The sequence below is a fragment of the Diadema antillarum genome, unplaced genomic scaffold (assembly GCF_040938485.1).
Source record: "Diadema antillarum isolate AM-2024a unplaced genomic scaffold, OU_Dant_1.0 seq00000320_RagTag, whole genome shotgun sequence".
NCBI lineage: Eukaryota > Metazoa > Echinodermata > Echinoidea > Diadematoida > Diadematidae > Diadema > Diadema antillarum.
Genome location: NW_027271339.1, coordinates 1,650,063 through 1,658,259, shown reverse-complemented (window position 1 = coordinate 1,658,259; position 8,197 = coordinate 1,650,063).

Below are 8,197 nucleotides of genomic sequence, written 5' to 3'. Positions count from 1 at the left end.
AGTTACCTTTCATTTTATGACAAATTATTGTCACATGCATTATGGTGGAAGTTTATACATCACAATTTAAACTCTCATTTTTTTTCAAGGAAACCATGCCCAATGTCCTATTTTTCTTTCACTATTGCTGCACAGTGCGATTTGCAAAATGTGTGCTTTACCCAGAAGAGCCAGAGCGCCATGTGCTTCCAGCTTGTTGCGATGCCTCAGGTTGAATACGTGCTTTGCATCAATGATTTACCCGACGAGGAGATTGACAGGCGCCATTTATGAAAACAAAAACTATTATCCGGTAACTGTTGATCGCAAAATCGACTGAAATAATATTCAGATTAGATACACTCGAGTTAATTCCTTTTTTTTTTTTTAGCTTATGACCTCATTGTATTTTGATTTTGACATCTAATTCAATTTCTCTCATAATCAAAAGACACTCGAAAACAGTGTTCTTTATTGCAACCAGTTTTTCTTATTGCAAAGAAATTTTGAATATGTTAAAAATTTCTGATAAAACCTACAATTCGCTATGTTCGCAAACATTCGCCACTCACACGTAGATACTCCCTTTACATATATGTTTGCGGGAAAGGTTAACTTAACATTTCAGATAGGCCTACATAAATACACCATTATTTTTTTTTCTTGTTTCAACCAAAAGAGAACATTAATTTGAATTGTAGCATTTGTGATAACATTTAGTCCTATTCTTTAGCGAATATTATATAGCTTCTAGATATTCCGATGCTGTTCCACCTCGGAAAGAGACTTCACAAACTTGCGGCGCATGCTCCTTGTTTGCGTTCTGTTTGACACTGACAGATGTTAGTCGCTGCCTGCATGCAACGATAATTCAGACAATTATATGGATAATGGACCTTTTCCGGTTTGAAAACAGTGCATGATTTTGCCCATTGTTTAGTTCGGTTAAAAAAAAATGTTGTTATATCTGCACAATTTTGTCTTTGTTTTTCTTTGCTTTTAGGCCCGAAAATTTTCTCGCTATAAAGGGAACTTCGAATTTCCAAATGCTTAACACGCAAAGTCAGTTGGGACCGGACGATTTATCTTGTTATAAGCAGATTCTCGTTGAATCCGATCTCGTTATAAGGGGATTCCCCTGTAGTAGAGACTGTGTTTGACTTTAATAGTTCTTACGTGTACATGCTTGCCCTGTGAGTGGTTTCTGATGATGACATTGTGTATTCAAGAGCTGAGGCAGTTCCAGCCAAGGATTGATAGCTCTAAGGCCAGGGATCATATATTCAGATTTTTTTTCAACCAAAGAGGACTTTGAAACACCCTGCTTGCATGCACTGTTTGCTGTTGATGGTTTTGATGTTATTTGAATCTTGAAATACCACAGTCCAAGACTGTAGACTGTTGTTATGTAACACTTCTTTTATCATTACATTGCTTGCATTAATCTGTTATTAGAAACAATGGGATGTGGACCTGCATAATATGTTATTCAGAATTGAACATCTTTAATTTTTTTTCTTAACCCAACTAAATCCAAGACATTATGACCGACATTTGAAAATAGAATAACTCCATAAAATCCCAGAGCAGCTGCTCATCAGACCATGTAGGCTTGTGCACATACATGTAGTATAATATCCCATGAATTGAATGTTAGTCACACTGCATGTTGCTTTCCAGAAAACACTTTTGTATTGCCTCTGTAGTTAATAATACTTTCCAAGCTCTGAAACCTTGAAACATCATCATACAAAGTATCATGATTTTTATTTATGATTTGTGTAAACTTGGAGATGGAATAAAAATCTTCAACTTTGATTCAACAAAAAATCGCTGTAAAGAGTGTCATTTCAGTATCAGTATTTGTTTAAGCCAGAATATGTTCCACAAGTCACTCAGTGCCATTGTGATATTCATTTGGCTTTTTGGAGAGAATCTTTCTGTATATATGTTTATACGAAGGAGGTAAAATGATAGTGTTACCTGCATTCCTAGAGGGAGGCCAGTCAAGACTCCAACATGGAATACTAAGACAGGCTCAAGGGAACTGGTATATACCCATATCGAAAGAAATCACAATAAGACATAACAACACTGCATTGTTTTTGTTTCTTTCTTTCGCTGCTGAAGAAAGATGATTGACAACAGATTAAAGAGATAGGAAGTTGACATGTGTTACTAGCAAAGAAAACCAATGGTCTTTAAATTAGTTTTACTTTGAGCAAAAGAGAAAATGCATCAGCTACAAACAACAAAGTAATCTTGAACCCCTTTGAAATGTACATGTAAATGCAGTGGTACTCATTTGATTGGGAATGAATTATCCTTTCCTTGCTTTTAAAGTGAACATATGAGTGCACTTTTTCATGCTGCATGTACAAGATCATCATCAATGTCACTTTCTCCATGCTTGTGCATACAATGTATATGGGGCCCCTGAGGAAGTGGTTATCTGCCAAAGTCTAGATGAATATCAAGGGAGCTGAAATATGATTCACAGCAGTGTATGTTGTTATAACAGGTGCCATATGAACAGGCGAGAGTGATTACCTGTGCCTTTCCTGAAAATGGTGCCACTTCCGCACTTGAAGGCAATATCTGTGTACCGTTCAGGCTAAGATGCTGCTGCGATATCACTGTCTAAGTTTGTCAAGTCAGTATCAAACTTATTGGTCTTGAGGGTTTACACAGGCATTTATATACATATATACCAGTACATGCACTGTAGGAGCATCGACGATAATGTAGCGTATGGTGGTCAGACAGAATGTCTGTAAAGGCACCTGTCTGACAGCACAGCCATATCAGAAAAAAGTCAGCATTGGGATGCTGCAAGAGTAATTGGATGGACATGGAGAAGACGACTTTAAACTATATAGAACAGTTGTGATAGTTTAAGACAAGCATGGTTTGGCAGCTACAGCCGCAAAGCAAAATAGTTTGTGTGGTGTGTGCAGTGTAGTCGGCAGTCAAAGAGTAATTCTATTTAGCAGTTACTGGATTATGGAACTGCTCATTACAGAGCTGAGTCAACAGCACCTCCCTGGAGACATTCCAATAGCAGGAACAACAAATAACTTTAATTTGCCAAAAGCATAGATACAAGAGCATGACTGACTGTATTGTGATTGTGTGTATGCACGGGTGTATGTGTTTGTGTATACAGAGGTGTGTGTATGTAATACAATTTGGAAAATACAAATGCCCAAAATTGTAAGTTCTCTCTTTCCCAGAAAAGTTATATACATGTGAATATCATAGTAAAAAAAAAGAAAAAAAGAAAATGTCCCTTCCAGGGCTCCTTGTGAAGTGACAAGTCCTAGAATTAAGTATGCTAACTACTCGGTGATCATCTGATGTAGGCTTATGTATCAGTAAATCAGTGTATCTAATTAGGCAGTACGTTGTATAGCAGACATGATAATGTGAGGCAGCCATCCCAGGCCACATTTGCGGCACCAGACATCAGTGGCGTAACTATGGGGGGCACGTAAGCCCCCTATCCGCTGGTTAAAAAAAAAAAAAAAAAAAAAAAAAAAAAAAAAAAAAAAAAAAAAAAAAAAACTTACCAAAATTGTAATTCAAGGGTTAGTAAAGTGCTTTTGAAATCGACATGAAAGGGTGATAAAAAAATAAGATATTTTTCTAAGATTTCTTCTAACCATAATCAAAGAGGTATATGGTGTGAAACATTGTTCAACAAGCCCGGAGCCGACAAAAGATTGTGATTCAGCGTGATTCCTGGTTGGCATTCTGAATATAAGCAGGATATGCGCAGTGTACTCAGAACATCCGAACGGCAAAAAGAGTCGCTGCAATGTTGCGCAATGTGATGTAGAATGTACATCTTTGTACCTTACGCTTCGTTATATCAAAGCTAGATTATTGATTTTGCAGTGTTGCTTTACATACTAGTCTGTATTAAAATGCCTTGCATTGCCAATAATAAGACTTGACCTGGGCTATTTCCTAACTTTTCCATGTATATAAAACACACACACATACACACACAAACGCACCGGGCGCCGCCCCCATCCCCCCCCCCCCCCTCTCCTTAATTTTAAAAAATATAGCTACAAACGGCATTTTTTTGGACTGTAAAATGTCAAAATTTTCAAGCTTGCTCGCTCCACTCGCTCGCATTTAATCATTATGCCATTCTCCTGATATGTTGCTGTCAGTAATTACCAGCAGTTGCGCCCGGTGGCCCCCCCCCCCCCCCAAATTTCCAAAGCGAAAAAGTAGAGCTACAAACGGCAGTTTTGGGACTGTAAATTGTCAAAATTTTCAAGCTCGCTCGCATTTTATCGTTATGCCATTCTCCTGATGTTGCTTCCAGTAATTGCCAGTAGTTGCGCCCGGTTCCCCCACCCCCCCTTAATTTCCAAATTGAAAAAATATAGCTTTAAACAAATGGCAGTTTTTGGACTGTAAAATGTCAACATTTTCAAGCTCGCTCGCATTTAATCCTTATGCCATTCTCCTGATGTTGCTGCCAGTAATTGCCAGCAGTTGCGCCCGGTGCGCCCCCCTTAATTTCCAAAGCGAAAAAAAAAAAATACAGCTACAAACGGCAGTTTTGGGACTGTAAAATGTCAAAATTTTCAAGCTCGCTCGCATTTAATCGCTATGCCATGCTCCTGATGTTGCTGCCAGTAATTGCCAGCAGTTGCGCCAGGTGCGCCCCCCCTTAATTTCCAAAGCGAAAAAAAAATATATAGCTACAAACGGCAGTTTTTGGACTGTAAATTTCAAAATTTTCAAGCTCACTCGCTTTGCTCGCTCGCATTTAATCGTTACGCCATTCTCCTGATGTTGCTGCCAGTAATTGCCAGCAGTTGCGCCCGGTTCCCCCCCCCCCCCCTTAATTTCCAAATTGAAAAAATATAGCTTTAAACAAATGGCAGTTTTTGGACTGTAAAATGTCAACATTTTCAAGCTCGCTCGCATTTAATCGTTATGCCATTCTCCTGATGTTGCTGCCAGTAATTGCCAGCAGTTGCCCCCGGTGCGCCCCCCTTGATTTCCAAAGCGAAAAAAAAAAAATACAGCTACAAACGGCAGTTTTGGGACTGTAAAATGTCAAAATTTTCAAGCTCGCTCGCATTTTATCGCTATGCCATGCTCCTGATGTTGCTGCCAGTAATTGCCAGCAGTTGCGCCAGGTGCGCCCCCCCCCTTAATTTCCAAAGCGAAAAAAAAAATATAGCTACAAACGGCAGTTTTTGGACTGTAAATTTCAAAATTTTCAAGCTCGCTCGCTTTGCTCGCTCACATTTAATCGTTATGCCATTCTCCTGATGTTGCTGCTAGTAATTGCCAGCAGTTGCGCCCAGTGCGCCCCCCCTTAATTTCCAAAGCGAAAAAATACAGCTACAAACGGCAGGTTTTGGACTGTAAAATGTCAAAATTTTCAAGCTCACTCGCTCCGCTCGCTCACATTTTATTGTTATGCGATTCTCTTGATGTTACTGCCAGTAATTTGTCGTTTCACACCGTCATTCCATAATCCATGTAAGGAAAACTTACAATGTTGTTCAATGACTGCGCTGTGGAATGTATCACATTCCGTTATGTATTGTAGTCCCCATTAAGTTTGCAGACTGACAGCGCGCGCACACACACACATACACACGCACGCACACACAAGCATACACACCCTCAAAATTACTTTTCCACGAGGTGCCCCCTTAATGTCTTGACCCACAGTACGCCACTGCCAGACATATTCATTAATCAAGGCAAATGCTTTAGGAAGATGGACCACTATGATAGCACATTGTTTGCGAGTCATATGATCTTTTCTTTGTAATGCAGCTGCTGCTACCAGGTAGGAGGATACACTGTAAGTAACATTTTTTTTTTTCAATCTCTGTCATTGAAGGATAGAAACGGAGGATATTCTGGCCTACAGAGGTGACGTGTGCCTGTTCTCGTAGTTAGTGTATACATTGTATTGGTATATGTTGTCTTTTGTTCATCAGTTGTATTCTTTAGCAGTTTGTTCAGGTTTGCTAGCCACAAAAATTGTTGAACACGTCTGAAAGTTTGAGCCTCTGACAACATACTGTTCAATATTCTATGAGAAACAGATTCTGGCCTAGAATTGGAGCATATCCAAAGTATGGACTCTGTCAAATTTCAACACACACAAATGTAGGCCTAAATATATATGCTGGTCACAAGTTTGCTTCACTGCTGTACATGCTGTAGTATGACAAGGCCTTAAGTTCTCTTTGCTGCCAAATGTGTGGATCCAGTTTCTAGAGGATCTGTGTGTAATATTTGATCATCATATGTCCCCACCCCCCCCCCCCCCACCTTGTTACTTCAGTTTTCAATGTTACCGAATCGACTCACTCTATCATGTATTTTACACGTAAGTTTCTTCACAATGGTTATTCCCGAAGAAATTGAGGTATGTGGTACTTCCAAAAAAACAACCAAAAATGCCTAGTAAAGCAAGTTATAAGACACATTGTTTGCATAAAAAATTTGTAGTAATCAACTTTATGCCTTTATTTCATTTTGTCATTTTTGACAACCTTACACAATCACAATACTTCTCATGACTATCTTTGAAGAAACTTCAGAACATAATGTAGTGTGTTTTCGTATGGTTTGTGAAGACTGTATGGGAAGATCAATAACAGTCAAATTTATGTGAAACTTTAACCATAAGTTTGTACAATACGAGGATGCATCACCCTATATGAGAGACTCTCAAAGGGGATTACAAACACTACATGCCACACTGTACTCACCGAGGAGAGCTCTCATAAAGTGAATGTGAAGAAATACCAGTATGCAGCAGAGCTAATGAAACAGCAGAACATGAGATGAGGTGAAAAATCTTTTTATTGGCAATAAACAATATACATGTACATGATTCTTAAAAAGAAATTTCACAGTATAATATACACTGTTAACCAATTATCCAATATAGGAGTAGGAAACCTTGAGTGATCTTGCTTTCAAAGCAGACAACACCTGTTGTGGCAAAGACACCAAATAATCAAACAAAATGTGAAATAGAATTTGCACAAGTTATGCTTCCCATTTTCCTTTCCTGTGTCCATCACCAACTACCTGTTCGTATATATCAAATGGTTGAGAGCAGATTGATACATAAAATATTACATTACTTGGTAATATAGGCAATACAATGGAGAAAGCAGTCCCAGAATATCAAGTTATTGTACCTTACCAGGTGTACCACTGTACAAAATGCCACTAGTTGACTTCTTTTTCTTGGGAAAATGATTTTTGCTGGCACACTCCTATCAACAGAGAATACAATGTACATAAACACAAACTGACCAATTTAACTGGAAGTGCACTCTTGCATCAAAATTGAGAAAACTGGCCGTGAGTCTAAGCTGACGTCCTTTGAGAATATTTCCCAGTACAGAATGAGATACGTTGACGGGGCAAACTGCACTTTACTCAAATCCCACCTACATACTTGGTCTCGTCCCACATATACGAATTCCCCAAACCAGAAATTTAAGCACTCATGATCAGGAATTGGGGTTTGAGATTAGAGGTTGACTCTTATATTCTGGTTAACAGTTTGGATTAAGGTCACATCAAGGATGGGCAAGTAGACCCCCCCCCCCCCCCCCCCCCCCCCCTCCACCCACCCAACATAAAAAGCCGGTCAAATGAGTGTTAGAATAATGAGGTTAGAAATATTCACGGAAATGTTCTCTGTACACAATTTTTACTGATAACTATGACTATGTCAAATCTAGAACTGATGGTCAAATGGCAAAACATGCTCTCCCAGGGATGTACCTTTTTGTGATTTATTTTTGTCTACTTTTTTTTTTTTTAACGTCAGATGTCAGATGTTAAAACAAGAAGAATTAAGCACAGATGTGTGCATTCTGAGCAGGATCCAGTGTGCCAATGAATCATAACCCATCATACTCTGGAGGGTATGAGATAACATCCCCCTTTAGCTTTGCTCAATCTTGAGCAATTCTTCTCTGAGCCAACTGCTCAGTGTAAGCACCTGCAATTGCCTTCTTGTGACACGCTGCAGTACTGATGGGTCTCAAACAGTATCACTTAACCTCACCATGTTGCAAGAAGAAACTGAGAAATGCAGGTAATAATATTATGGTCATATATTTAACTTTACAATAAGCAATCTTTCAGTAAGGGAATATTGCATACATTGAAATACATTTAATGATGAATGGTCCCCTCGGGT